The sequence below is a fragment of the Canis aureus genome, chromosome 5, assembly GCF_053574225.1.
Source record: "Canis aureus isolate CA01 chromosome 5, VMU_Caureus_v.1.0, whole genome shotgun sequence".
Lineage (NCBI taxonomy): Eukaryota > Metazoa > Chordata > Mammalia > Carnivora > Canidae > Canis > Canis aureus.
The window spans coordinates 48444896-48472554 of NC_135615.1; the positions used below are offsets into that span (position 1 = coordinate 48444896).

General features: G+C 38.1%; 1 protein-coding gene, 1 long non-coding RNA gene and 1 pseudogene across 2 annotated transcripts in view; 1 reads left to right on the top strand and 2 right to left on the bottom strand.

Moving 5' to 3' along the window:
• NDUFAF2 (NADH:ubiquinone oxidoreductase complex assembly factor 2) overlaps nucleotides 1-27659 on the top strand; it is a 149081-nt gene that overhangs the window by 111104 nt on the left and 10318 nt on the right. The gene's annotated exons all lie outside the window — the stretch shown is intronic.
• On the bottom strand, nucleotides 353-3649 carry LOC144314141 (uncharacterized). Its single transcript, XR_013379838.1, has 3 exons — nucleotides 3140-3649; nucleotides 2953-3012; nucleotides 353-1535 (listed from the first exon to the last, which is right to left on the bottom strand). It is a non-coding gene; the product is annotated as an uncharacterized LOC144314141 (long non-coding RNA).
• LOC144313269 (bublin coiled-coil protein pseudogene) lies at nucleotides 23674-26590 on the bottom strand (annotated as a pseudogene).

Genomic DNA, 27659 nt, shown 5'->3' on the forward strand with positions numbered 1-27659 from the left:
GACCAAGTCATTCTGTCCATGGTGCTCACATTCTTGAGTATCTAAAAAGGAGCCTTCCCTTGCCTCTTTTCTTAAGTTCTATCAGTCTTATCCTTCTTTATGCTCTTCTGTACCCTCCCAGCATACACACACACCTTTCCCTCCCTCTGATCTTTTCCATTGTGTTTCAGGAATTTCTTTCTTTGTTAGCAAATTACCCTTCACCTTTAATATTAGGAACTTTCCCTACCACAAAGCCTCAACTGAAATCTGCCTGCGGTCTGAAAGATAGTGAGCCTCTTCATGCTCATTTTACCACAACCCGCAAAAAGAAAGTGGGTTTAATAAAAAAAGTACCTCTTTCTGTCCCTAATCATGTCCAAAAATATTCTTTTACTTTGTGGGCCCAGGGGAGCATAGTAAGTAACTTTGCAATCTAAGTATACTTTTATCCACCTGTTTATACTTTTTGTCTCACCAACCTCTGGGCCACTCCCCACAGTGATGGTAGAGATGAGAACCAAACTTACAGGGATCCCTGGGTGGCTCAGTGGTTGAGCGCCTGCCTTTGGCCCAGGGCATGATCCTGGAGACCTGGGATCGAGTCCCACATCGGTCCCCCTGCATGGAGCCTGCTTCTCTCTCTGCCTATGTCTCTGCCTCTCTCTCTCTCTCTGTGTCTCTCATGAATAAATAAGTTAAAAATCTTAAAGAAAAAAAAAGAACTAAACAGATTTCTCCTTCAGGCCTTCCCAAGTCTTCCCATTCAGTTTTGTGTTGTTTTTTTTATAATTTCTTCCACACTAAATATCCCTACCTCAAGTGAACAACCACTTCCACAGCCACACCTTAGTTCTTATCACCAAACACCATTCTACCACTAAAACTTGTAAACTCTTAAGTTCCAGATTCTACATGTCATATTAAGAGAATAAAATCTACTTAATGTAAAATAAGACAAGTATACAGAAAACCACAAGAATTAAATGTATAGCTTAATGGATTATTATAAGGTGAATTCCACACAGGTCAGAAACAACTTTGTCAGCTGCTCCAGAATCATATGCCCTGTCTCAATACAACCTCCTCCAAAAGAAACCCTGAACCTGACTTTACAGGTTTTCATTTTCTCACAGTTTTAAATAATTTGACCGCCCAATGTCCATTATAGTTTAGAGTTGTCCATTTTATTAAAAATTCATATTTGATTTAAATCTCTGTCAATCTGTGTGGTTCTCCTCCTCTTTTTTTTTCTTCTCAATTTGTCTGTTGAAAAACCCAGCCCATTTGACCTATAGAGCTTGCCACAGTTTAGATTTTGTCAATTTTGTGTTCCTCATCTAGTTCAGTAGGTTCCTATCTCTTCTGTCTTTCCATTAGGCAGCTGGACCTAGAGGCTGGACACTCATGTTTGATCTTTTTGTCAAGACTGTAGAAAATGTTTGACAAGACTATGGCAGAACACACCTGGTTTTCTCTCTTTTTGTGATCTTCACAGTTGCTTTTGCTTAATGCCTGTATCAATTCATCGGAAACAACCTCCTAATCTTGCATGCCTGTTAAAAGTAGTTAGTTTTCAAGACATTACCAATCATTCGAGCTCTCTACTTTTTTTCACGTCTCTTAGTGAGCTCCCACCCCAAAGAGACTCTTGTCCCTTTCACCTTTACACTATGGCTAAAGGCCAGCCAGTAATGGTTAAAATGCCATTTACAGTAGCATCAGAAAACATAAAATACCCTGATATAAATTAAGCAAAATATATGCAAGACATGTACACTTAAAACTACAGAGTGCTGGTGAGAGAAATTGAAGAAGACCTAAATTAATGGAGAGAAATATCTGTTCATGAGTTGGAATATTTAATATTGCTGAAATGTTAATTCTTCCAAATTGATCCACAGCAGTAATTCTTATACTTTATCATGCATCAGAATCACTAGGAAGACTTGTTAAAACACAGGCTGCAGGGTCCCAGCCCTGGAGTTTTTGATCCACTAGGTCTGGGATAAGGCCTGAATATTTTCATTTAGAACAAGTTCCTTGGTTGTGCTGATGCTACTGGTCCATACTTCGTGAACCACTGATGTAGAGAGTCAATCAAATATAAAATCCAATTAAAATCCCATCAGACTTGTAGAAATCAAGATATATATGAATTCTAAACTGTATTGGAAGATGCAGAGGCTCCAAAGTAGCCGAAAGCAAACATGAAAAAGGAGACAAAAGTTAGAGGGCTTACACTGTCTGGCATTAGGAGTTACTCTGTAAAAAAAAAAGTAAAAAAAAAAAAAAAAAAAAAAAGGAGTTACTCTGTAGTAATTACTATAATAAGACAGTGTGGTAGTGGCATAAGGATATATAAATAAGTGAATGGAAAAGAATAGAGAATCCAGAAGTAGGCACTATACAGCCAGTTGGCTTTTGACAGTAGCACCAAAGGAACACAATTATAAATGGAAAGTTTTTTGTTTTGTTTTGTTTTGTTTTTTAAAGGAAAGTCTTTTCAACAGATGGTGCTAGAATAATAATGTCCATTTGGAACAAAATAAACGTTGATCCCTACCTGACATCATGTGTCAGTATTAATGCAAGATGGAGCATAGACTGAGCATAAAGGCTAAAACTTATAATGCCTCTAGAAGGAAACATAGTGGAATACCTTCACAACTTTGCGATAGGCAGAACATAGAAATCACTATCCAGAAGGGAGAAACATTGACAAATTAAACTTAACCAAAGTTAAAAACTCTGCTTATCAAAAGGGAACATTAGGAAAGCAGTAAACTAGGATGCAATAATCACAGTCCATGTATTTGACAAAGGACTTGTATCTAGACTACATAAAGAACACCTCAACTCAATGATTTGAAAGAAAAAAAAAAGACAAAGCTAATAAATTTGGGTAAAAATCTTAAACAGTCACTTCATAAGATACAAGAATGATCACTAAGCATATGAAAAGATACTCACCATCTCTAGTCATCAGGGAAACCACAATGAGATGCCACAACACTGCACACCCATGAAAAGCTAAAATTCAAAAGATTAACAATAACTGTAACTAAAGCACCCATACTTTTCATGCAGTGCTGGTTGTTGTGAAAATAATACAGCCACATTCAAAAACTGACTGTTTATTACAAAATCAAATACATACCTACCCTGTGACCCCACATTTTTTTTCTCCTGGTCTCTTTGAAGCCTTGAAGGAATAAAGTTTTAGGCATACTTCTTGGGAAGCTCTATCCAAAAGAAGGTCTAATTGCTTGGCAGGCCATGGCAAGGCCTCCTGATATGTGCCCAGTCCAATTTTCTTACTTTCTTCCTTCTGCTTATTACACCTTGCTGTTTCTCAGGTTTACTGTCTTTTCCCTTTCTCATCAGCTGGCACAGTTCTGCTCATGCTTAATTACCTTTAAAATTCTTTGATGCTTTCCTCAACTGTTTTCTCAACTTTTTATCTCATAGAGTTAATTACTGCCTTGTACAGCTGTATACCCTTTGAATTCTGTATTGTATCTTTGTTTTAGTTGTCCATCTTTCTGACTATATTGTGAGCTCTGTGGCACAAGGATAATGTCTCATTCATTTGTATGTCATCGGCACCTAACACAGAGCCTGATTCATTATTAGATAGGCTTTTGTTGACAGAATTAGAACTCTCAGTGCCATGTCAGTGTACTACATGGTTTCCATGACAGAGTTCGAGTTTCTGACAACCAACTATAAAATGATCCTATAAAATTGAACATATTATGAAGGTGAGCATTGCCTGTACTGCTATGCTAGCAATCCACATTTCACTGCAGGTTTCCAGTATAGTACAGCACCTGTTCATCAGCATGGTACAAGTTGAATTAACGTTTCACAAAATTAATGAGGTAGGGATCCCTGGGTGGCGCAGCGGTTTGGCGCCTGCCTTTGGCCCAGGGCGCGATCCTGGAGACCCGGGATCGAATCCCACGTCGGGCTCCCGGAGCATGGAGCCTGCTTCTCCCTCTGCCTATGTCTCTGCCTCTCTCTCTCTCTCTGTGTGACTATCATAAATAAATAAAAATTTTAAAAAAAAATTAATGAGGTAGACTTTTCCTAGTGGTGACTATATTCCACTAGAAATCACATATAGCAAATATTTTTAAATATTGCTTCTCCCTTCATACTGACAAAACTGTAGAAAACAAAATAAAGTTTTCCATTTAAAAAAAATGTATAAACATATTGCCAAGTTTTCACAAAATACATGATTCAGCGATAGGTTTACAGACAGTAGAAGAATGCTGTAATAATAGACCTCACCTACTTCATTTTTAATACATATGAAGAATGCTGTAATAATAGACCTCACCTACTTCATTTTTAATACATATGCTCCATAAGATAGCAAGAGGAAATTCTAGAAACCAGTAGAAAATGGAGTTGGAGATGGTGATGCTGTAGTCAAACAAAAGATTTGGGTAGCTAGGTAGGATAATACTTCACAGTAACTTGTTTACTTGACCGTGTTCTTAGATCTGAGCTAGAAGCTATAAACTCACTTTTGTCCACGTCCAAGATAATTTGGCTCTAAAAGGTATCACACTGACTAAAAAACATGTGAGTTTGAAAGAGTTGCCAGAATTTCAGTTTTTTAATTTACAATAGAAATTCAGCTGGCGCAGGAAAAAAGCAGTAGGTTACCTGGTTGAGTATAGCATTATATAAGGGGAATTAAGAAAAATAAATGTTTAATTGCATCAGGCCTAAAACCGCCTGTTCTGTCCATCTCACAATAGGGATAATCTGACCCATAGGAATGGAAATATTTAAATAGAATTGGCCACAGTTCCCAGCATCTGTCTCCATCCTAGGAGTAACCTTATGATTTAGAATAGAAAAAATTGCTACATGCTGGTTGAGGCTTTTGCTTTCAGGGACACACTATTTGTATGGATTGCCAGCATTTGTCTCTATGATTGTCTTTTTTTCTTTGCTTCCCCATTCTGACTGACATATTATTTCTTTGGCTCTTTCAGTGGTTATATTATGATCAAATGTTGCTGTTCTTTCATTTATTCTTTTCTGTTCTTTCATTTATTCTTTTCACATCTCTGTTCTGGCCTTTAATGTGTTGATCTTACAGTTTAACTTGCAGTGAGGAATCTTATTTCTCAATTCTTGAGGCCCATTTCACCATTGTCTCCAAGTAACCGACACTTACTGATTGAGTTCTCAGTGCCCAGTATTATTAACTTCATTTTATAAGTTACAGAACTGAAATGTCTTAAAATGGATATTTTTGCATACATAACCTCACTTTCCTTTTGCTTTAAATTGCAAAGATGGAGTGTATGTTCTAGCAAAAAACAGACCCCTACCTCAAACCTCACACTATCACTTCTGATTATACAGTGGAAACGGATAAGAAAATTGCAGCATGCTCCTATGGAGTTTGCAGCATCATTCATTAAAAGTGAATGACCTAGAGCTGCATGTAACAGTGGGGATATATCTCGGAAACATGATGTCAAACAAAAAGAGCAAGTTACAGAAAATTTCATACAGTATGATACCATTTATATAAAGTTTGAAAGCAAGGAAAGATGAACGGACCTTCAAGCAAAGTTATTAGCATGTTAAACTATGAATTTACTTTTTCTTTTCAAGCTTAAAAAAAAGGACAGCCAAGGGATTTATTTTAAAAAACATAATTCTACAAGGTCAAAGAAATTAAAAGAGGCAAAAACTGCAACATTGTTTTGGAAGCTAGAAAGCAGATGAACAGGTGGTAACAGATTTAGCAAAATTGAGAATGTCTTCTAATCTGGCAGAGAAGAAAGCCCAGAAGCAACCAGGTTTACATCACAGAACCCCAGAATGCTCAGTATTTGGCAGTACCAGGAAATTCTAAAAGTGGAGCTGAGGCTGGTGCTAAAAACAATAACCTGGTTGAAAATCTGCTTAAGGAGCAATTAAATGCTAGCCAATAAATTGTGGTAAAATAGTAGAGTTGGAAAAATCAACATTTTTCAGTGATCATTATAATAGCTTATTCAGGGGGAAATCATTAGTGTATACTAAAACTATTGGGACAGATTTTGTTGGGAAACAGGATATTTACATGATCTCAAGGTATTTCCCTGGAGAATACTTATTAATTACAAAGGAGGGGAAAAGATGCATTTATAATAGATTGCATTTATAATCTAATGGATACCACCTTAACTGAGTGGTCAAAAGTTGTACCACACAGAACAGACTTGACATCATGTGTGTGTCCTTGTAAGATGCACTGAGAATCTGACAGCATTATTCATGTCATATTTCTTAAAATGCACAATCTTTATCTGATCATGAGGAAAGAATGAGAAAACCTAAATTGGAACATATTTCATTAAACACCAGACAGGTGAGGTCAGTGTTACAAACAACAAAGAAAGACTGATCAACATGACAACTAAATGTAATATGGGACCCTGGATTGGGGGGAAAACTTAGCTATAAAGGACAGTATTGGGGTAATTAGTAAAGCTTGAACATGAACCATATATTTAATAATAGTACTATCTCGGGGTTAAGTTTCCTGAAGAAAAGAGAAGGATGCTCTTAAATTCTCTTTGTGAGAGTCTGAAAACCCAGCAACTTCTCTACCCAAATGAGAACTGGGAGTTTACATGTGGAAAAGGGAAAATAATATCCAGACAAATTTGAGGGAAGAGGTACCAGTCTGAAAATAGAGTGACTAAATGGACATACGTTTACTGAACTTAACAGTGAGGTGGAATTATAGATAAGTACATGGAAAATGCAAATAATTAACTTATTATTTCCAAGGAAAACAAAGCTTAGATAGGAAAAAGAAAAATAATCCTGGTACAGTAGATAACTAACTTGTTATAGAGTATATTCATAATCATATAATTATTGAATATTGATATACAACTGTATTGAGAGTATTAAGTCTCAAGAAGGATAGGTAAATCCTCATTTTCAATAACAAGTTTATATACAGTGCTTAAAATTGAAAAAATAAAGAAGTAATAACATACAAATATTATTTAGATATTATGGAGGGGTTAGGAGCAGAGTCTCCTTTATGGCTGTCAGACATTTTCGTGACTCCCGTGTTTGGCCTCTGCCATAACCATAAACGTCAGGTGAAAACATTTAAGTAGTTTTTTGAGTAGAGAGCTGTTTTTCATAATAAGCTTTATAGAACAATGTGGCTGTACAAATTATGTGAATATATAATTTTGATTTAAAGAGAAACATTTTTTATTTTTTTTAAGATTTTATTTATTTATTCATGAGAGACACACACAGAGAGGCAGAGACACAGGCAGAGGGAGAAGCAGGCTCCATGCAGGGAGCCCGACGTGGGACTCAATCCCAGGCCTCCAGGGTCATGCCCTGGGCCGAAAGGCAAGCGCTCAACCACTGAGCCACCCGGGCTCAGATGAGAGGTAGCTAAGTCTCCCTCAGAGTGCCAGAGAGTAAATATTTCAGGTGTTGTGAGCCCCAGTCTCATTGCTCCTGTTGAACTCTGCGGTGGTCGCATGACAGCAGTTACAGAATGAGTGAGCAGGGCCGGGCGGCATAACTCTGGTTACAAAACAGGTGGCGGGTTGATCCTGGTTTGCCAAGCCTTGCTGTTGATTAGTGGTTTCCAAATTGGGATCCCTGTACCTCTGAGAACACCAAGACTTTTGGTGGGATATGCAGGTAGGACAGCTTTAAGGAAATTAATTTCCATATTCTCTCTTTCCATATGTCATCTTTCCAAAAACTGATCTGCCTGAGAACTCTTTCTGGCCTGCCAGTTCTCCTTTCTGACGTCTTTCATAATCATCTGTCTCCCACTTTTCAAAAGAAAAGCTTACCCCTGTCTGTCCAAGCTAACTCTTACTAGGGTGCATTGCCTTGGGGTTTAAAAATCTCCAGGACACCGAACAGAGACAAGTGGAGAATGAATATCTCCTGAGGGACAATCTCTTGAGACTAAAGCAGAGAAAGCTTCCGTAAAAATTACTGAAGGGACAACACATTATTTCAGCCAGGTGATAAACTCATGGCAAGGATCCACACCTTATTGTTTCTCTGTCTACCTAGCGAGCTAGCCATTTATCTCTCTTGAAATTAAAATCCACAAGTGAGAAAATTGTCATGGGGACCCATGATGATACATTTATTCGAATTTAAAAATTAAGTTAGACTTTCTGTGACAAAGAGTAAATCAGATATGGCTGATTGGGTTTGACAATGAAGACCGGCTTTGTCAATTAAGTTATATCGTTGTATTTTCCCCAGATTGAATAAGTTAAACTGCAGTTCCAAAGCTTTGGCAAAAGTGTGCTTAAAGGATGCATTCAGTATGCAACAAACTGGAAAATACATCCTTTGCCATTATTTAAGTGTGAACTTAAAAGTGCAAGATGAGTACATAGTTTTCAGAAGTCTTAAGAGATATGTGTGCAAAAAAATTTAGGAAATCACTACTACTGTTGTCTATGGATGTATAAAGATATAGTAAATATTAAAAGCATCCATGAAAATGAGAGACAAGAAATCAAGGGTAGCTATTACCTCTGAGGAAGGAGAATGTTGGGGGGAGAGGTCACAGTGGGTTTTTTTTTTTAAAGATTTTATTTATTTATTCATGACAGAGAGAGAGAGAGAGAGAGAGAGAGAGGGAGGCAGAGATACAGACAGAGGGAGAAGCAGGCTCCATGCAGGGAGCCCGATGTGGGACTCCATCCTGAGTCTCAGGATCACACCCCAGGCTGCAGGCGGCGCCAAACCACTGCGCCACGGGGGCTGCCCAGGGGTCACAGTATTTTATTGATCATATCTGTGGTGTTCTATTTCTTAAGCGGGTTGACGGTCTTATCTGTAGTGTTTTATTTAAGTTGGTTATAGTTGTAGTGTTTTTGTTTCTTTTGCTTATTTGTTTTAGTGTTTTGTTTCTTAAGCTGGATGGTGGTAACATGGGTGTCTATAATATTATTAACTATATTTATACACTTGAAATATTAAACAAAAATCCAAAGAAACCTTGTAATCATATTTTTTAAGAGAACCTGTTGGGTCCCTAATACAAAAATAAGATATTTAAAATAAACTGAAAACTGAAATCCTTGAAATTCTAAAATACCAAAGGCACTTAATAATTATCATAGCAATATGCATAAGAAATAATCAGTGTGTTGGGGTGCCTGGGAGGCTCACTTGGTTAAGCATCAGCCTTCAGCTTGGATCATGATGCCTGGCTCCTGATATTGAGCCCTGTATCAGGCTCCCTGCTCAACGGGGCATCCGTTTCTCTCTCCCCCTCTGTCCCTCTCCCCTGTCCTCCCTTTTGTGCTATCTCTCTCATTCTCTCTCAAATAAATAAAATCTTAAAAGAAAATCAGCATGGCTTCGTTTTTAGAATTCCTTGTTAAAGCCTTAATGTTTATATATTTCTATTATTCATTCAGTTACTTATCAAGCACCTGGTATGTGCTTAATAGCTAACATAATTACCTTGTAGATTTCTTTTGTACATACCAACCTGTCCTAGATAGCATAATTCTGTTAAATTATGTGTATATTCTGTTTTTTAGTATCTCTTCTTTTTCCTCTGTGAAAGCAGATTAGTCTGATTAATCTTTAAGATTGCAAGGGAAAAACATTCACATATTGCTTTCAGAAATTAGATCTTATTGAAAGTTTACATAGGAGCATTATGTCTTTTGTTATGCAGTCATTCTGGGATCTCCGGTTTCTAAGACTAGAAAGGATATATTCTTATTCTTTTTTTTTTTTGAAAGGATATATTCTTGAGCTTGATCAACATCCCATTCTTTATTCACCTACTAGCATTTCTTCCTCCGCAAAGGAGATGTGTCTGGATGGGTTTGCCACCGTCCACAATGAAAAGTTCCTGTTGGTGGAGTTATACCAGTCATTTGACCTGCCCGATGCCTGACCCGTTATGTCTGTATTTGACCAGGCAAAGTGGCCGGCGGCTTCTCCCCATTCAGGAGCACCTGAAGCTCTGCAGTTTATCTCTGCCAGTGTAATTACTGGCACTTCTGTGACCCTGGTGTGGCCAGAGCTATGATTTTACTTGTTTTTTTTTTCCTTTGTTTGATTAAAAAATTAATATAACAATTTTAAAAACAGAAATAGTAAATTATCCCAAATCCTATGGCTGATTGCACAAGCCACTTTAACAAATTATTCATATATTGGTATATTACTGTAATTTGATATACTTTTATTATTTTGTATTCTGATGTTTTCACTTAACTATTATAATAAAAGAATAAAAACAAACACTTGAAACACAATAGCATAACATTTACATACCTTTTTTGATATTGACCACAAGCTTTGTAAAAGCTAAGATGATATAAAATTTGCCATGCTTGGGCAGCCCGGGTGGCTCAGTGGTTTAGCGCTGCCTTCAGTCCAGGGCATGATCCTGGAGATCTGGGATCGAGTCCCACGTCAGGCTCCCTCAATGGAGCCTGCTTCTCCCTCTTTCTGTGTCTCTGCCTCTCTCTCTCTCTCTATCTCTCTCTCTCTCTCTCTGTGTCTCTCATGAATAAATAAATAAAATCTTTTTTTAAAAAATTGCCATGCTTTTATAGAAAAATGTGGTAGGGTATGAAAGTAAATTACTTGAGCATTTTGAGCTCCTCAGGGTCTATACTCAACCATAAGCTACTCTGTCTCCCTAACTGTAGGTATTTATCTATTATGCAAGAAATTTTTATACTACTTTATGTTGTCTTTCTGATTTTAGGTAGGTCTTGCTAAAAAAATATCTCAAATTTCAAGCATTCCACCTTTCTCATTTGAAAAGGATTACTTCTTATATGCCTGTATACAAAACTGAGATCTGAGTTTGAGCTTAGTTTATCCTTAGCACATTTTTTCTTCTATTTTGATCTTTTGTCTGATTTTTAAGGAGCAGAACATAAAAGGTTTTTTTTTAAATATGTATATAAAGTGCTATTATTTGTTATTTTTAGATGTGCATATGCAGTTTCTTCTGAGATTCATCATAACTTACTAGGTGCATATTAAAAAATATATGGAATTAGTTCTGAATAGTTAACCTTCTGAGTCATATCATCAGTCACTAAGACAAGTCCCATTTAGGTTTTAAAACTGGGCTTACATCCAGAATGAAAAAGGTTAAGGGAGTTAAAATGAGGTCAGGGTTTTCTTTTAAATCCACACTCTTTCTGTTATCTTACAAAAACAATTTCTTGTGATTTTCCTCTTATTCTTCCACATTGAAGAAGTAATGATTTTTTTCACAATCCAGATTTCAAAAAAAAATTGCGACTGATCACTTTTATCAGATGTGACTAGATTTCTTTAAATGGGGAGAATAATGGGGTTTAGGAAGACTGGATTAGTGATGTACCCTCCAGGATACCAAGCCACAGTTGACTGTCACAGTTAGGTATGCCAGATTTTATTCTCAAATATTTATTATGACAGTGATAAAATACTACACTAATTTGCTATGTGTATGTTATTGCTATGGTAATAAGAAATTGGGCATTTTATATAATTTTTCTGATATACATATGTTCATTGTGCTTTATGTATTCAAATATACTTAATTTCCTTCTCAAATATCACATTCTGTTGCCACTGTGATGCATTTTTTTTTACCAGTATTCTAAAACATGAGCAAATGAATGTGTCATCTAGGGCAGGGTTTTTCAATTTATGTGCTACATTAGAGTGTTGTGAAATCAATTTAGTCAGTTATAAGTATTTTTTCTTTTTAATAAAATAGGGGGGGAAATGGCGTAGGAAATACCAGCATATAAAACCTTACTAACTAACATGGGTATTGTTTTCTGAAATTCTTGTTTCACATACATACATACATATATATGTTTGTGTGCCGGTTGTAATGTAAAATGTGTTACTGTGATGGTTAATTTTTATGTATCGACTAGGCCATAACCCCAGATATTTGGTCAAACACTGTAGATTCTGCTGTGAAGGAATTTTTTAGGTAATAAGGACATTTAAATCAGTAGACTTTGAGTAGAGCAGACTACCCTCCATAATATGGCTGAGCCTCTTCCAATTAGTTGAAAACCATAAGAGAAAAAAGATGGACATCCTCTGAGGAAGAGTGGATTCTTCCTGTAGATTCCTTTTAGACTCAGGCAGCATCAACTTTTCCCTGATCTCCAACCTGCTAGTCTACCATGAAGATTTGGACTTCAAACCTCCACAATTATGTGAGTCAATTCCTTAAAATTAATCAGTTCCTATATATATATATATTCCTACTATACATATATACATATATGTGTGTGTAAAATTACATACCCATTCATACACATCTTATTGGTTCTGTTTCTTCTGAGAAATCTAATATACATACTAAAGGTCATAGTATAGAAAGTTGAAAATTATTAATCCTGAGAGTAGTTTTTTAACCTAGTGAACTGGTATATGCAAAATGCTTAGCCAATGCCTAGCTCAAAATAGGTATTAAACAAGTGATAGCTGCTATTGTTTTATTATTTCTACTCATTATTATTTAAAGTCCATAAGAGGGCAGCCCAGGTGGCTCAGCAGTTTAGCGCCGCCTTCAGCCTAGGGCGTGATCCTGGAGACCCAGGATCGAGTGCCACATCGGGCTGCCTGCGTGGAGCCTGCTTCTCTCTCTGCCTGTGTTTCTGCCTCTGTGTGTGTGTGTGTGTCTCTCATGAATAAATAAATAAATAAAATCTTAAGAAAAAAAAGGTCCATAAGAATCCTAATTTGATATGAAGTTACATAGAACTATATTTCTAAGTTCTATACTTATTTAAACTATCTTTTTAAAGAGATTAATCTGTTTGAGAATAATGTTGTGGTATTTTGAATGTTTGCTTTATAGAAATTATTGTGAAATTTTCTGCTTTGTTTCCCTCTCCCCATTTTTATGGCCTAAGAGCTGCCTGCATTTTTTTCACCATAATATTCAGAACAGTTTAATATATTTGAATTTTTGAAAAGATACTGCTTCTCCGTAGTTCAAGGTGATTTAAATTCTTAATCTCAAAGCAATAAGGGACGGGCATAAAAGAACCTAGTATCACATGCCTCTTGAACCCTCCGTCACATCCTCTTGTCCTACTTTACTCCAGCCTAGCTGCAGCTACCATCTATCATATGTGACACCTTACTAAGGCTCTGCTGACTAGCTTTAGCTTCCTGCTTTGACATTGTAGCATGGGACACCAGAGGGGAATCAACCTGGAAATGTGAGAGGAATAATCACACCAGGTAACCCTTGATCCATGGGGGATGAGTTAAATCCTAATTATTTATAATCCTAATTATAAGCTAATGGATAAATGCTCCCTTTCTGCCCTTTGGGCAGACAGGTCAAGCATATTAAGACAATGCAACACATTCAAAAGGTTCCACAGGAATTGGGCCCAGTGTCCAGAGCACTGACCAGGTCCAAAGCATACCTCTGATTTGGCTTTCTACCCTGTTTTCACTCTTTCCAGTATCTTGATCCTTTTCCCTGGGATCACTTGTTCAGCATCAGATTTATCAGAATTAAAATTGTTATCTTTAGTAGACAAAATTGAGCCCAAAATGGAAATGGTCAGTACCTAGTAATTAAATTAATCAGGCCAACTGATTTTGTAACTTAAGTGCACATTGGTTCTGTTGGCACAAAATGATAGGTTCCTTAGAAATATTAAAGAGAAAAAAAAATATTAAAAAGAAAATGTGTGTGTGTAGGTCCATCAGATGTACTTGAAAATTTTGTGACCGGAATCATCTTAGTGGGATAAAATTCTGGGGTGTCACTCAGTTCTTGCCCAGGTACTTGAGAGATCCTAAGAATTTTTCAAGAACACTTTGACTTGGTCTATACCCATAACTGAAGCTTAACTCATGCAGGAGTCCAGTGATTTTGCTTCCTAGTAAGAATCCTGATTGTACTTTTGTAGTTTGATAATAGAGTGGCTATTTTACTGCTGCCCATCGGAGTTTAGAAGCAGGCACCTCCTCTCTACATGGAACACTGCTAAGAAACTGACATTTTGCAGAAGTATGCCTTAGGCTGTCTAACAGCTTGATCCTTTCAAAAGTGTGGCTTAGGGAAATTATATCTAAAGAAGATCTAGGAAAAAATAAATAAATAAATAAAATAAAAAATAAAGAAGATCTAGGGTAGAGCTAGCTACCCTGCTGGTGAGCCAGAGCCATATAATGATGTTCTCACAATATTGATGCTGTTAGTCCTCCATTGGCCACTTGCTTCCTGTTGGAAAAAAATGGTGCGCAGTAGAAATTTTCTAGGAGTCCCACTAGAAAAAGTAAAAAGAAATAGGTGAAATTAATTTTAATAATGTATTATATTTAACCTAGCATATCAAAATATTATTTCAGCATGTAAGTCATGTAAAAATTATGGACGTATTTTATATTTTTATTACTAATCTTTGAAATCCAGTGTTTATTTTATACTTACAGCATATCTTTTTTTATTTTTTTTATTTTTTTTAATTTTTATTTATTTATGATAGTCACACAGAGAGAGAGAGAGAGAGGGGCAGAGACCTAGGCAGAGGGAGAAGCAGGCTCCATGCACCGGGAGCCCGACGTGGGATTCGATCCCGGGTCTCCAGGATAGCGCCCTGGGCCAAAGGCAGGCGCCAAACCGCTGCGCCACCCAGGGATCCCCAGCAGATCTTTTTTTTAAAGATTTATTTATTTATTTGAGAGGGAGTGCGCGAGAGCCCCTGCATGTGCCACACACATGTGCTCAGGAGGAGGGGAGGGGCAGTGAGGGAGGGAGACAAGCAGCCTCCATGCTGAGTGGAGACACCCCCACCCCCCCAACATGTGAGGCTCAATTTCAGGACCCTGAGATCATGACCTGAGTTGAAACCAAGAGTCAGATGCTTAAACGACTGGGCCTCCCAGGAGCCCCATCTTATAGCATATCTTAATTCAGACTAGCCATATTTCAGGCTGTCAAAGCCTCCTGTGGCCAGTGACCGCATTGAACAATGAAGATCTAAGGGATATACTAGCCACCTACTGTATCAAGTGAGATCATCAGACATATAGCTCCTCCCTCATTAAGTTCTAGCTTTTATGTTTTGGGCCTTTGATTAGCAAGTGAAAAGGCTAGAAGAGAATCACTTCTGCATCTGTTTGAAAGCGATTACTGAAGATGTAGGTTATTTTGCTCTTTATCTCTTATTTAAAAATTCTTGAAAACAAATTTTTTTCTTAAGATTGTATTTATTTGAGAGAGAGCTCGAGCATGCACACATGAGTGGTGGGGAGGAGCAGAGGGAGAGGCAGACTCCCCACTGAGCAGGGAACCAGACGTGGGGCTCCATCCCAGGACCCTGGTATCAGGACCTGAGCCAAAGACAGATGCTTAACTGACTAAGCCACTCAGGAGCCCCAAAAACAAATTCTTCGTAGAGGTGTCTACCAAAAAAAGTTTTTTCTCTCTAAAAGAATAAATGTTGGGCAGCCCAGGTGGCTCAGCGGTTTAGTGCCACCTTCAGCCCAGGGCCTAATCCTGGAGACCTGGGATCAAGTCCCACGTCGGGCTCTCTGCATGGAGCCTGCTTCTCCCTCTGTCTGTGTCTCTGCCTCTCTCTGTGTGTGTCTCTCATGAATAAATAAATAAAAACTCTTTTTAAAAATTAAATAAATAAATAAATAAATAAATGTTTCCTTTTATTAAGTAAAAAGAATTATATAATTTAACTTTTTGCCCTGCCTATTAGGAAGTTGGGACTAAAAGGTAATTGCTAAATCCCAGCAACTATATGAACACTTGTTAATATAACACCACATATCTTTTATCCTTTTCCCCATGGTTGGACTTTCTTAACAACTTTCTTTTACTTCTTTTACTTTTTTTTTTTTTAACATCTCCTTAACAACTTTCTTTTACTCCTTAAAAACAGAATCCATAGATTCCCTGACTGAATACATTCTGGCTAGGGAGAGAAATGTATGAGTTTACTCTGTTAAATGTGCTAATCTGTGGTACTTTTCAGATGGTCAGTATGCAGATTTCAGGACTACAGTGGCATAGTTGCAATGGACTTGACTTTCCAGTGATAGTAGGGAGCCATAGAGCATAGAGATTACTCACAGAAAAAGGCAGGAGGCATTTCTCTGTCGAAGTGATGGGAGAGAGGGAGGGAAGGGAGGAACAAAAGAGGATAGATGAAGATTCTTTATTAAGAGATTTATTTATTTCAGAGAGTTGGCTTACATGATTGTAGGAGCTGGCAAGTCGGATATTTATAAGGCAGGTTGAAAATTCTTGAGCAAGAGCTCATCCTGCAGTCTTGAGACACAAATTCTTCTTCCTCAAAAGACTCTCAGTTTTGCTTTTAAGGCCTCTCAAGTGAATAGTTGAGAGTCACCCAAATTACAAAGGGTAGCTCCTTTACCTAGAATCATGGATCATAGATGTTGACTGCTTTTACAAAATATCTTCACAGCAACATCTAAGTTAGTGTTTAATCGAATAACCGGGTCCTGTGGCTTAGTCAAATTGACACATAAAACCATCACGGGGCACCTGGGTGGCTCAGTGGTTGAGCATCTGCCTTTGGCTCAAGTCGTGATCCTGGGATTGAGTCCTGCATCAGTCGGGCTCCCCGCAGGGAGCCTGCTTCTCCTTCTGCCTATGTCTCTTCCTCTCTCCCTGTGTCTCTCATGAACAAATAAATAAAAATTAAAAAAAAAATACTATCACAGACGATAATTAGTGCTTATATTTTGATAACTAGTTTTCAGTTGTATCTTTTGTTTAAAATCCATTGGGTTACATATGTTAGCAAATTGAATGTAAATAAATTTTTTTAAATAAAAAATTAAAAAAATAAAAGCAAAAAAAAAAAAAAATCCATTGGATTTTTACCTGAAACTAATGTAACATTGCGTGTCAGCTACATTCAAGTAAAGAGAAATGTTTAAGTAAACTTTCTTTTGAAATAAATTTATCTAAGTAAAAAATTAAAAAAAAAAAAAAAAACACTGGATTTTGGATGCTCAGGAATTTTGATCTTTAAATTCCTTGCCAAGAAAGTATGACTATGACCCAGAGAAAAAAATTCTACTCACAAGAATATGATTAGTCGTTTAGGTACTACTATTTGGGCCATGATAATTTGAATCAGTCTTTTATTCTGTTTTTTTTTTCTAGTTATTGGCATATTTTACCATATAGAATTTCCTTAAACAAGAAACAACAATTAGCACATTAATTGATGTTTTATTTGTACCTCTGTTTTCCAAGACAATTATTTCTCAACTTAAGTAGGATTCTAGTCTTTAATACAACTACCAATATGAGAATATTTTTCTGGAGTTCAGATTCTTATTGGGAAATGAAAGACTTACAAATTTGCGCATATTTGTAAAATTTAAGTGTACTATCTTTTACTGATAAATGCTGCTGGCTAATTAACCATTGGAGACCTTACTTCAAACAGGTTATCACAATTAGCAATGAAGGTGTAAATGTGAATCTAATTAGTCAGTTAGCCTTTTTCTCAATGTGATGTTCATATACTTTGCCTTTATAAACACATTGTATGAGAATTAATTTTAAAAAGAAAATTATAGGGGCACCTGGGTGGCTCAGTCAGTTAAGCGTCTGCCTTTGGCTCAGGTCATGATCCCAGAATCCTGGGATTGATCCTCCCACGGGGGCTCTCTTCGCAGCGGGAAGCCTGCTTCTCCCCTCCCTCTGCCTGCCATTCCCCCTGCTTGTGCTCACTCTATCTCTCTCTCTGTCAAATAAATAAAACCTTTTTAAAAAAGAAAACTATAAAATATACCATATCTTCCAGACCCTGTTATCTTTTAAGTAAGAGAGTCTGGGGGGTGGGGGGCAGGGGGAGAGAAAAAAGGAAATGTAAATAATGTAAATACAAATTATTTGGATGATGAAATGATTTTCTTCTTTATGCCTTTATGTATTTTATGTATTTGCTACATAAAGGAAATATTTCTCTATAATCAGAAAATATTTAACTTTTAAAAAGAAAATTAAGAATGCTAGCTCAGTGGTTTCCAGTGATTTGGCAGGTGGTACAAAATACAATAAGGAAGAGCCCACCATAATACCCACCTTTGACCACTGGGATTGTGCCTTGACTTCCTTAACTTAATACTTGTCTCTCATGCGTTATTTACCTAAAATCGTGAGGTTGTTTTATTTGTAGCCTCAGGTAACAAGTACTCTTTGGTACCACCACTAAAGTCATTTCAGTTCAACAAATATTTATAAAGTGCCACCATATTCTCTTTATCAGGTGGTTAACATTTTTCCTGTGTTAATCTAGCAAAACTGTTTATATAAATTAACTTTTACTTTTTCTTGCATTATCTTTTTATATACTTATTTTTCTGTATCTATGTCTTTGAATGACTTGTTTCTAGTTTCTGAAGATTTTTATTCAAATGTCAAATTATCAAAAAATTTCTATTTTGGACATATTACTCTCTTGTGATGGTTTTCAATTTTTGTTTTTATTGTTAGAATATATAAATCTTTCACTCTTAATTTTCTCTAAATAATTAGTAATATTCCCTATCTTTGATTTAGACGGTCTAGACCTATCAATGTAGACTGTCTTTAGTCTAATACAGTAGCAATTTAGTACCGTGCGGCTATTATAATTTGAATTAACTAAAATAAATTTCTTTTTTATTAAAAAGTCATGTGTTTCTGTTTTATTTGTATCAAATTATGGAAAACATTAGGTTAAATAATTGCTTTTCATCTTTCATGTATGAAGTTCTTGATACATAGTAATAAATGTATTCTGAATGTTTCTGAGTAGATATAAGGTGAAATGCTGAAGAATAAGGGTTTATCCTGTCTTCTTTCAAACTGTTTCTAGCTTTTCTAGAATTATCTGTTTTGATAGTTTCTCTTCTTTACACAGAGAAATGGTATTAGCGAGGACTGATAAACATAACAGTTTAGTAATTGTCCCCCCACAAAGTTAGACTAATTGCATTATCTACAGTCACCAATTTACAAGATAGTTTATCACATGTTTGTTGAAAATAACCTTATTAATAAGATTTTCTATTGAATGAATTCCAACTTTTCATCACCAGGTAGATATTTTTGCCAAGAAATTTACATTACATACTATTTTTTTTACTATTTTATTTATTTATTTGACACAGAGAAGGGGGGAGCAGCAGGCAATGGAAGAAGCAAGCTCCCCCGCCAAGCAAGGAGCCCGAGGTGGGGCTCGATCCCCAAGCCCCAGGATCATGACCTGAGATGAAGGCAGACACTTAACTGACTAATCAGCCCAGGCACCCTAAACTGCATAGTAATTTAAATACAATAATTCTAAAAGCCCTGGCATATTATCACACTAGAGTGTTATTTGTTAACAAGATTCATTTGTGTATTGCAAAAATATTTTGCATGTAATAAGTCCCAGTGATATATTCAGTGAAGGTTAGTACATTGCATGGCTTCACCTAAGAAAACATCACATTGCCTCTCAATTTAAGAAGGAAAAGTATTTACAAGTAGATGATATGGTAGAATGTAAATATTTTTACCTATACAATGAAAATAGAACTCAGCTTTTGTTCCGCTTAAATTTATTAGACTTAAAAATCCTTATTTACAGGTATTTGTAAGAAAAATTCCCAGATAGAAACTTTCCTAATTTCTAACACAATTTAAAAGATACCTTCCTCTAAAAAGGAGGCATTCCTAAGAATTACCCCCAAAAAATTGCTCGTCTAATCTGAATATCACAGAGCTTTTTATTGTGAGAATGAAAAGGGACCAACCCTGATACCTCTAAAGTGAACTCTCTTATCTAGCAGGTGGCAAAACATGCTATCCTAACCCTTCAGTTTGTGTACTTATTAACTGACACTATTCAAGGAATTGACTGTCACTACTGCTGAAGCTTGTGCCTAAATACTACTTTTTAAAAATAAGTGCTTAGGGACGCCTGGGTGCCTCAGCGGTTGAGTGTCTGCCTTTGGCTCAGGGCGTGATCCTGGAATCCCGAAATCGAGTCCTGCATCAGGCTCCCTGCGTAGAGCCTGCTTCTCCTTCTGCCTGTGTCTCTGCCTCTCTCTCTCTTTCTCTCTCTCTCTCTCTCTTTCTGTCTCATGAATAAATAAATAAGATATTTAAAGAAAAAATAAAAATAAGTGATTAATTGCTGTCATGGAGGATATCTATAGAAACTAAGTTACAAACTTCCTAACTTTTTGGGTGCTCTGGCATCATAAGACTCTTCCCTTTTATACTAAATTAGTAACATAACATGTCTTCGTTTTCAAGGTAAACTAATAGATTTTGAAACCATCAAAATCCTCAAGATACAGTATGTGGATTCACCCTTGGATGTCATGAAAGCAATATTGCATGTCCTTGAGCCACACTATAGTGTTCAGTTAATCCCAGTCCAAGATTTCCTGACCAGTCTGGGTACAGTGATGTCTGATCTTGACGCATTTCTTTTTGAGAAAGTGGTGAATGAGATTTTCTAAATTACTTTTTAGTGAAGGGTTAGTTTGACAGCCTTAACTATTCATTTAATCGTTTAGAAGGAACACTGTCAAGAGAAAACTAACAATACGCCCCAGAAAGGAAGAAACTAAAATTTATTCACAAAATAATCTAGGAGTATCTAATCTATGGCAGATGTTGGAGGTGTGGAAGATAGGCAGATGACCCAGGGACATTGTAGATCTCATGGAGTTTATACTCTAGTGGGAAAGACAGACACGTTACAAATGCCAAAAATGGACCATTACAAGTTGTGAAAAGAACTCCGAAGGAATAAAAGATTCTAGGAAAACATAACAGGGACAGCTTTCTTTAAATGAACATTTAGAGAAGCTACTCTGTGGAGGTAATATTTAGGCTGACACCTGAAGGATAAAAAGGAACAGGGAAGCCAAAGAATGAAGGATATGACACTTAAACCAGATACCATAATGGAAAAATTGACAAATTTAACAGCATAAGAAGTTTTTACTTTTTTGTAAAAACAAAACCCTAGACAAAGTTAAAAGAGAAACTAAAGACTGGGGGGAGGTGTTAAAATATAAGACAACTAAGGGTTTTTTGTTGTTGTTGTATTGACATGTGGGAAAACACCTATTCTCATTCACCATAGGTACGGGTGCAGGGTGATGGTTACTTTTAGAGAGCAGTTTTCCAAATATATGGGAACCTTTTGATTGCGGTTCTAAGAAGATATCTTTTTTATTTTTTAATAATAAATTTATTTTTTTATTGGTGTTCAATTTGCCAACATACAGAATAACACCCAGTGCTCATCCCATCAAGTGTCCCCTTCAGTGCCTGTCACCCATTCACCCCCACCGCCTGCCCTCCTCCCCTTCCACCACCCCTAGTTCATTTCCCAGAGTTAGGAGTCTTTATGTTCTGTTTCCCTTTCTGATATTTCCTACCCACTTCTAAGAAGATATCTTAAGGACTGATTGGCAAATCTGTAAAAATTTTATACAAGGATGTTTGTAGTATTGTAAAATATGATGCACGCTAAACATCCATCTGTAGGGAATTGAGTGAATAAATTAGGTTACCTTTGTGTAATGGAATACTAGCTACTTTCAGCCATTAAAAAGGATAATATACATCTATATATTCACACAGAAAGATGTCTGGAAAATATTAAGTGAAAAGCATTTTATGGAACAATATGCATTATACATACCTTCTTATACCTTACTGATAATTATAAGCATGGATTTGTAAATGAGATACATTATACTCATATTATAAATGTGTTTGTATGTTTAAAGAGAAGTCTGTAATAATATACTCCAGATGTTTTAACACTGGATATGAAATTATGAGAGATTTACATTTTTCAACTTTATGGATTTCTGTTTAAATTTCCGTGTTTGTTTCCAGATGCATTACTTTTGTAGGAAAAAAAAAATTCATTTTGAGAAAGTAACATTTGAAAGGAGCTAAGAAAGTTCTGTTTACTCCTTTGCAAATACTCCCACACTGGTTCAAGTCTCCTGTTTCTTAGTAAATCCAAAAGGGCCAGCTGATTAAATGAGGAGGATATAGCAATAGGCAGTCACCCGTTCACTTACATCCAGTAGCGGTGTTATTTGTTGGTCTGTCATTTGTCTCTTCCTACTAGAAGTCAAGCCTCATGGGAGCAGGGACTAAGTTTTGTTCCCTGTTTTATCTAGAACAGTGCCTGGCACAGAGTAGATGCTCAATAGTATCGAATAACTATGTGAAAAAGTCAAAGAGAGGGCTCTAGCCTGTCTCTTGCGGAGAGCCTTGGGAAGCCCAGTTCCTCCTCTGTCCGTTCTTGATTTCCTTTTGCCTTTGGTCTAATTTCTTAGTGATCGTTTCGCTGCTCTCCCCCCACCGGTAGTTCCCATGAGAATTCTCTCGCCTTATTTCTTCATTGTCCTGTCCCCACCACTGCTGGAGATCCCTGAGCCTCTCTTTTACTCCTGGCACCAAACCTAAAGGAAGCCTGGCTCCCAGGCCACCACAGATGCCCACGTGAGCTTACATTTGCTAGCTCACCCGATTGCCTGACCTTTAAAACTCACTCTGCAACCCTAATTAATAGTCTAGCCTTTTCATTTATTTACTCTTAGGACAAAAGATGTTACTGTGGTTCCTCCCTTTTACTGTCCCTCCCTCTCTCAGTGTCATTTTGGTTAGTTTCATCACCTACTACTGTCTGGAGAATTCTACGCCCCTCCCAGTAGAATTGCTGTAGCCAGTCCTGTCTGTTGGTGTTACTCAAACTGTGTGAAGTGGATGTTACTGTGACTGCTGGTGTAGTGGTGGTTTATGTGAGTGTGCAATTCTAGTTGGCCACATGGTCACCTCTTTCCACCCCTACCCATCCTTTCCCAAGCCCATCTTCCTATTTCCTCTACCTTCTCCCATCCCATAATGGGAAGGGAAGTGCTTAGACTATCTTTATCTTTGGATTTGGGAAGAGTAGAGCCCTGGGTTCCATTTGAAGTATCTGAGGGTTGCTTACCCATCTGCCTTCCCATAGTACCTTTGTCTTTTTTGGGAGGCAGCACCAGCAGCCCCACTGAGATGCCAGCAGTCTGTTTTCAAGTTTTAGTCACAGATGCTATGGATGACGTATTGCAGTTCTACCCCATATTTTTATTGCATATGTGTTACACTGTGGCTAAATTGTATCCTAGGCAAGGAATACAAATATCACTGTAATACTATTTCTTGGGGGGGGGGGGATATTTTAGTTCCAAAATAACTGATTCATTATGAAATTTTCTTACCTGGATGCCTTCCAAAGTTAGGGATTTTTGTATTTGGGTAGTGATATATTTTAAGTCAAATTCTTAGTGGTTGACAAGTGAAAGGTACACAAAGGAAAAATCATTTTTTCTGAATTTTCAAAAGGACAGACTGAGGGGCACCTGGATGGCACAGTTGGTTAAGCATCTGACTCTTGGCTTCAGCTCAGGTTATGCTCTCAGGGTGGTGAGATGGAGCCCTGCGTAGGGCTCCAAGCTCAGCGCCAAATCTGCTTAGGACTCTCTCCCCCGCTCTGGCCCTCCCCACACCATGCTTGCTTATACACTCTCTCTCAAATAAATAAATAAATCTTTAAAAAAAAAAAAAAAGAAACAGGCAGACTGAGTTATCTTTACCACATTGGTTTTATTCATTCATTCATTTATTCATTTATTGGCCTGTTTAATGTGGCTGCTCAAGGCCTGGGCAGAGTGAGGAGTGTCCTGGAATTGGGCAGGCAGGTAAGGTGGGTGGTTTGTAGGCCCACACCTGAATCCTGGAGAGGATGTCGAGGAGCAGGGGCTGGCCCAGGTACACCAAGGAGGGTACCAGAAGGGTGGCCAGGCAGGCAGACCCATCAGAGGGACCTGTAGGCCAGCCTTTGAAAAGGTATCTAAACCAGGTGGTAAGTACTCAGGTCAAAGCCTAGCTCAGGGAGGCAGGGTTGGGGCTAGCTGGGGGCTCCAAGAGCCTAGGGACTAGCATCACTAAGGGCCTCCTCGAGCTGCTGGAACTCAAGGTATGCCTGCCAGATGGACTCAAGCAGCTCCTGGAGGTGGGCGTTATTCTCCAGGTAGTCCGGAGCTGACCTGGTCCAACGTGGAGTTCTGCTTCTCCAAAGCCATCATCCTTGTCTTCTGCACCCATCTTCACCATCATGCCTAGGTCCCCTTGGGGCCCAACATTGCTGGCTCAGGGCATCTCCAATGCCGCCTGACGATAGAACGCCGCGATAGTCAAACTGAGAGCTAGTGCCCTCATGTTGATTTTTTAAAAACTAGTATAAGCTTCCTAGGATATAAATAAATGTGTACCTGTCTTTTCTCACTTTTGAAGTTACTGAGGCTTCTGCAACATTATGAAGAGAAGGGCTTTAAGTCCAAATAAAAATTTATTTTATTAATAATGGAACATGGTTTATCTTTGATTCCTAGCTATTTAAATTTAGATTTGACTTTATAAGACAGTTACAAATTGCAGTTAATCTGTTTATTCATTAGTGAATAAAGTGCATATACAGAGCCAAATTGATTCATTCCACAGATAGATATTGAGCATCTATTGCATACTAGGCATCATTTTAGTCACTGAGTGTGGGAGAAAGAGGGGAGAAGGGAGGTAAAGGACAGTCAAAAACCCATTCCCTTACAGACAGCAAAATATAAATGCATTTGCCCTCTGCCGTAGCAATCTAACTTCTAGAAATCTACTCAAAATTATCTGGTGAAATAAGTAATTTATCATAATTCACAGGGCTATTTGTAATAGCAGTAATGAATATGGCATATCGAAAGGGTAGAAAGAATCCACTGTCTGTTAATAAGCTATAATATGGAGCAGCCCAGGTGGCTCAGCGGTTTAGCGCCACCTTTAGCCCGAGGTGTGATCCTGGAGACCCGGGATCAAGTCCCATGTCGGGCTCCCTGCATGGAGCCTGCTTCTCCCTCTGCCTGTGTCTCTGCCCCTCTCTCTCTCTTTCTCTCTCTGTGTCTGTCATGAATAAATAAAAATAAAATCTTAATAATAATAATAAGCCATAATATGCCACTCAATGGAGGTAGTCTGCTCAGCACATTCTCTGTAGCTGGGAAGCAAATCTTGTCTTGAAGTGGGAACTGGTTAGGGTATCTCCAAAGCTGCCATGGGCAAGTTCGGGTTTTGTCCTAAGGACACATTCAAGTGTTGTTAGCAGGAAGTGACCTGAAAGGTCAGTGGTTGCTCTGGACACTGAATCCTAGAGGACCAAGGACACCAGTTAGGAGACTGATCTAGGCAAGAAATGCTTTTGGTAAGGGATGTGGAGAGCCACATCTGCATGGCTCAAGATACACTTTGGAGAAAGAATTGATAAGATGTAGGGCTGGGTGGAGGTAAGAGGCAAGGGGAGCATAGGAATAGTTATACTAAACGTGCACAACCGTATAAGGGAGGCCAATTCAGCTGCTGCTGGCTGATGTGCGCGCTACTTCCCAGCACAAGGACCTCCCAGTAGCCTCCTCATCCTCTCCAGATCCTGCCCACTGGTGTGCATTCGGTATGTCATGGAGGCTACTTGGAGAGCATGGGCCACCACCTAGGTAGCTGGCTTCCTCTCTAGGTACATGTGCAGTGCGGTAGTGTATCCTTGGGGTTTGTCTTGTCTTAGCATATGAAGAAAGGGAAACAGGATGAGGCCCAACTGAAGCTAAGCAAAGCAAAGCTGCAGGAGCTCAAGGCAACACCTTAGTCAGGCAGCACTATCCTGAGGCCAGCGGTATGCGGAGCCTGGTGTGGGGCTTGCTGAGAACTGTAGGGCAGTAATGAGTGTGGAAGGAATGTGGTGGAAGCAGGTGCTTCTGCCTTAAGTCTAGGCTAATTGTGTGACCCTGAGCTGGCCCTCTGAGCCTCATTGGTCTTGGAGGTGCTTAAGTTAAAATGTCCAAGTTAAAACATCAGTTAAGATAGTTGGATAGCATATAATTCTGGAGCTTGGAAAGCAGTCAGATCAAAAAGTATAAATTTGAGGGCAGCCCCGGTGGCCCAGTGGTTTAGCGCCTGCCTTCGGCCCAGGGCATGATCCTGGAGACCTGGGATCGAGTCCCACATCGGGTTCCCTGCATGGAGCCTGCTTCTCCCTCTGCCTCTCTCTCTTTCTGTGTCTCTCATGAATAAATAAATAAAATCTTTTTTTAAAAAAAAGTATAAATTTGAGATTTTTCAGCATATATAGACAGTGTTTAAACTCGTAAGATTGGAAATGCTTACTTAGGCAAAGAGTATATAGAAAAAGGGGAGGACCTCGAAGAGAGTCCTGAAGCACTTCAGTTATTTGGAGGTTCAGCTAAGAAGGAACTAACAGTTTGATGCATAGTATTTGGGTCTGTTATAGACATCTCAAATTCAGTGTGTCTCCAAAAGAATTCTTCTTCCCTGTTTCCTCCCATGGTTCATAGCGTTACCCATCATCACTCCATCGTCATCATCAGAGACTTGGGGATTGTTCTGGTCTGGTTCACCTCCACATTTGGTGACCAAGACCTTTCTCATCTTGACTATCATCACAATCTGTCTTTTCCTCTCCATCTCACTACCTGTCTTGGTTCCTGCCCTAATAACATCTCACTTCCATTTCTGTAGTAGCATCCTATCTGATTTCTCTATTCCAGTCTCACTCTCCTCCAATCTAATTTTTACAGTTGCCAAAATCATTTTTTCTTAATGTGGTATAAACACATAAGTCTCCTGCTAATGGTTGCCAGATTTTGCAAATAAAAATACAGAGCACCTAGTTAAATTCAAGTTTCACACAAACAATGGATAATTATAAGGGTAAGTATATACCATACAATATAGAAGAACCACGTATACAAAACAATTTGTTTATTTGAAATCCAAATTAACTAAGCATTCTTCTCTTTTATACGGAAATCCTACTCTTGCTTCACAGTCAAAATATTTCACCATGGCTTTCAGGATAAAAGCTTAATGTCCTAACATTGCATTGTAAGATTTAGCACGTTCTCACCCCTGCAAGTCCTCACCCCTTCCCAGCATGCGTCTTCTCTTCTCAGTTCTCTCTTGTCAAGACTCAGACCTCATCCCCTCAGGGAAGTCATTTCTGTTGTTAAGACTTAGACCTCACTCCCTCGGGGAAGTCATTTCTGACCCCCTCCTGCCCACTCCGTGGATAATAATAGAAACGCCAGCTTTTCTCCTGCAGTCTCAAAACATTCTTTGCTTAATATTATTTCAGAATCTGTCATCTTGTAATTTGATTAATTTTTTAACCTGTCTCTCTTCCTGAGATTGTGAGTTCCTGGAGTTTAGGCGAAAGGCTGTGTCTTCTCACTGTGTGGGCTCTCAGTATCTAAATGAACCAGTGAATGAGCAAATGAGAAAGTAGAAAAGAGCCCTATAAGCAGCAGCCGCAAAAGTGATCATTGGTGTTCACGGAGCTCTTCCCTGCCTTGACTCCTGGATAAGTCTGCGTCGCAGCAGGAACCTCCTTTGTTTGTTTTCCCCTCAACCCCCAAGGAAGCTCCTAGAGTGGAAGCCAGGTTTTGTTCTCTGAATCCCCAGGCCCCTGAATTGGAGGTGCTTGTGTAAATTCATTCAATGAAAGAAAGAACGAAAAATGCATGAATGAATGAGT